General features: G+C 35.6%; 1 pseudogene across 1 annotated transcript; it reads left to right on the top strand.

Annotated features, from left to right (window-relative positions):
• The first annotated feature begins 700 nt into the window (after positions 1-700).
• LOC137714398 (palmitoyl-monogalactosyldiacylglycerol delta-7 desaturase, chloroplastic-like) lies at positions 701-2,799 on the top strand (annotated as a pseudogene). Its single transcript, XR_015960719.1, has 5 exons — positions 701-1,084; positions 1,228-1,368; positions 1,540-1,684; positions 2,220-2,326; positions 2,428-2,799. The product of XR_015960719.1 is annotated as a palmitoyl-monogalactosyldiacylglycerol delta-7 desaturase, chloroplastic-like (transcript).
• The last annotated feature ends 1,118 nt before the right edge of the window (positions 2,800-3,917 follow it).

Genomic DNA, 3,917 nt, shown 5'->3' with positions numbered 1-3,917 from the left:
AACCAAAAACTTCTCACTTATAAATGAAGAGGAATACCACTAGATCGTAGCACTCAGTAGCTTTTATATTTTTCTTTAATGGAAAACGATAGCTTTATTGACAAATAACTCATCGACACATCTTGATTGAGTATATCCCTAATGCATCTGGAAGTTCTTCAAACAGAACTACTGATCACGACTATATAAGCTAGAATAGGTGAAACGATGGGCCACACCACTACAAGTTCGCGGGATATTTGAAATTATACACCATGAAACCCGGACGCCAACTCCTTTAATATCAGAAGGGATAAAACCAAGACTTAAAAAATCCATTTGTACTACCATTGCAAGCTCCCAAAGATACATCTATAATTGTTTAAAAAAAAATAGAAAAAAAAAAATACATCTATAATAAGCAAAAACTGTGTCACTTAGTACTACAGTCTAATGATATTCCTCTTCACTTGTAAGTGAGAGGTTTTAGGTTCGATTCTCGCTAAAAATGAATTTAAACCACATTATTATTAGCTCATTGTGAGGCTAAATCCATCCTTAGTGTAGATAAATATCGTTTGTTCAAAAAAATAAAAAACCGTGGTTTTAAATTGGTACAGAAGTTAGGTACTCAATCCCGACAATGCAGTGCGATATTAAATTGCTTCTCTATAAATCTAATGGTTTGCCCGACCAACATTTTCCAAACTCATCAGCATTTTCATATAACGTTCTTTAGATCGAGTAGTAGCTCAGCTTCTTGCTAAACCAGTTAAAGAAATAGAGTACCAGAAGTAAGAGTCTGCTACCATATATCATGGGGCGTTGGGTGAAGATTGTGATGATGCCCTGTGGAGAATTCTTGGGGAGAAAATGGAATTTACAGGACGTAGTCATAGCGACTGTCCTTTCATCTATGCACTTTCTTTGTTTATTTGCACCCTTTTATTTCACTTGGGGTGCATTTTGGTTGGCCTTTGGACTCCATATGTTAACGGGTTTAGGAGTGACTCTGTCTTTCCATAGAAATCTTGCACACAAAAGTTTCAGGCTTCCGAAATGGCTCGAGTACTTGTTTGCCTACATTGCAGTTCTGTCACTTCAGGTATATTATAAGCGTACATATATATGTGTGTGTGAAAATCTCATTGTGAGCAAGGTTTTGTTACTTTTTTAGCATCGTTCTGTGTTTAAGTAGTAGTTTTGTGAGCAATGTTTGAGTTTGGGGTGTTGCACATATATATGCAGGGTAGTCCGATAGAATGGGTGAGCTCACACCGTTACCACCACCAGTATACTGATACTCAGAAAGATGTTCATAGCCCCATTCAAGGTTTTTGGTATAGTCACATTGGGGGGATCATCGATAGCAGTTCTCGGTTTGGAAAGGTAACAGCATACACAACTGCAACTGGATCTCTCTCTCTCTCTCTCTCTCTCTCTCTCTCTCTCTCTCTCTCTCTCTCCTCCCCCTCTCTCCTTTCTACACACAGACATTCGAATACCATCCTATGACTAAATAAATGTTGTTGAACTCTTAAAATAATGGAAAATTTGCAGTATGGAGGACTAAAGAACGTCCAAGATCTGAAAAAGCAGGCCCTTCTATAGGTTTCTTCATCATACGTATGTTATACATGCAGTTGTTCTACCTGGAAGTTTATTATATGCCTTTGGCGGCCTTCCCTTCTTGGTTTGGGGACTGGTGAGATTAATTGCTTCTTCCCATGTTTAACTTCTTGTTTTTTTTCTCATTAGAGAATGGTTTTACATTATTGTGGCAAGGCTTTACCACATATAGTTCACTTTTTTTTTTTTTTTCTTCTTCTTCTTTGACTAACGAGGGATGGAGATTCAAACTCAGAATCTCTACCCACAAGAGATGTACTAGTAGATGATCTATTTTGCACCACCTATTTTGTACCACAGAGTACTTGGAGGAGCGATTTTAGTGTGAAACTATTCCGTATAAGATTAGACTGATTGGATGGGACCAGTTTAACCATGTTCACTCCCCTTATTTGTTAGTTGTGCCGCATGAATAATGTGGTCCAGCGAGATCATTTTTTTTGAGAGTATAAATCCCACATTGGAAAAAAAAAAAAAAAAAAAAAAACGACTTTGCATGTACTTATAAGTAATTTGGATTACTCACCAAATTGCTAATTAATTTAGAAGGTGGAACCTCATTGTCTTCACAGTTGTTCTAGATGAAGCTTAAATTGCTTTTGTGATTGCAGGGAGTTAGGATAGTAAGTGTTTTGCACGGAACTTTGCTGGTAAATTCGGCTGGCCACATGTGGGGGAAACAAGCATACAACACCGGTGATTTGTCCAGGAACAATTGGTGTATATTGTACCTAAATTCCCTCGCTTGGTACTATATATGTATTCTTTGATAAATATCGAAATTAATTACATGTTTATATGCAATTTTAACTGTTTCAGGTGGTTGGCAATGGTAGCACTTGGAGAAGGGTGGCACAAGAACTACCATGCCTTTGACTACTCAGCTCGACAAGGTTTGGAATGGTGGCAGATTGACTTATCTTGGTACGTCATCAAAATTCTCCAAGCAATTGGATGGGCAACAGATGTGAAAACTCCAACTGAGTCCCAGAAGAAAAGAAAGGTGTTCAATGGTGAAATGGTGGCAACAGATGTCAAAGCTAGCTCCAATTAATGGCTAGTTTGGTATTGCAATGTTTTTTTTCTTTTTTTTATTTTTATTTTTATTTTTATTTTTATTTTTAAGGGATTGTAAAATTAAGTTGTTGACTGTTTGGTAAATTTTTTTCTTTTTTAGTAAAAGTGCTTTTAACCAAAAAAAGAAAAAAAAAGTGTCTGACAGTTTGATAAACTTTTATATAAATTGTTGTGAATATGTTAAATGACTAAAAAAGATATGGTATTTAATGTGATATAATAATATTATCAAAGAGAATAATATACGGGCATTGATTGTAATTTTGCAAAATATGTGGGGTTATACTTGCGATTTGAAAAATTCATTAAATAGGCACTGATCACTATGTTTTAAAGAAAAATCATTTTTTTTTTTAGAAGCATGATAGAGTTTGCTTCTGCTTTTCTATGCTTTTCTACTGTCATTGGCATTAGTTTTCTAAGAACGTAATTTTTTTGTTTTTTTTTGTTTTACCAAACACATTTGATGTTCCAGATTATTTTAATAAGTTGTTGTTTTTTTTTTTTTTTTTTTTTTTTAAACCACTAGAATCCCAAACCAGCCCTAAGTATTAGAAGTTTAGGCCATCTCCAATAGAGAAGGCTAGAGGTCCAAAAGCCAAAAAATGGCCTGATTTGTCAAAATACTCATCTTCAACCGATGACTAAGTTATAGTTCTATGGAGCCCACCATGCTAGGGTGGGTTCAAAAAACCGAAAAAACCGAGAACTGAACTGGACAGAGGCTGAAAAAAACCAAACTGAAAACTATCAAACCGAACCGAATCGAATATGGCTGGTTCGGTTTCAGTTTTTGAGGTTCAAAAACCAAACCGAACCGAATCGATATATATGTTTAATTATTTTTTTATAAAAATCATAAAAATTAAAACAAAAATCTCTAAAATCCTGGAGGAATGAGGGTTCGAACCCATACGCTCTAGGTTGATAAGTTTCATTAAAATCAACTTGGCAACAAGTTCTGTTTTGTTATGATTGTATGACTAAACTATTTATAAAGATTTAAATCTATAGTTTTTTGTGGAATTAGAAATCCCAAAACCCTAGCCACTAGTGGTAGCAACCATTCCTTTTTATTTTTTATTCCCCTCTCTCTCGTCCCCTGCGCCTCCAGACTCCCTCCTTGTCCATGCCTCCAATTTCTCCATTCTTCTTCATTCTTCTCTCTCCGTTTCTCAATCTTCTCACTCCAGGGTAAGATCTCCAGTCTCTTTTATTTATTTTGTCGATTT

Source organism: Pyrus communis, chromosome 3, assembly GCF_041283825.1.
Source record: "Pyrus communis isolate YQ-2024b chromosome 3, ASM4128382v1, whole genome shotgun sequence".
NCBI lineage: Eukaryota > Viridiplantae > Streptophyta > Magnoliopsida > Rosales > Rosaceae > Pyrus > Pyrus communis.
This window is presented reverse-complemented; position numbering and strand designations above follow the sequence as displayed.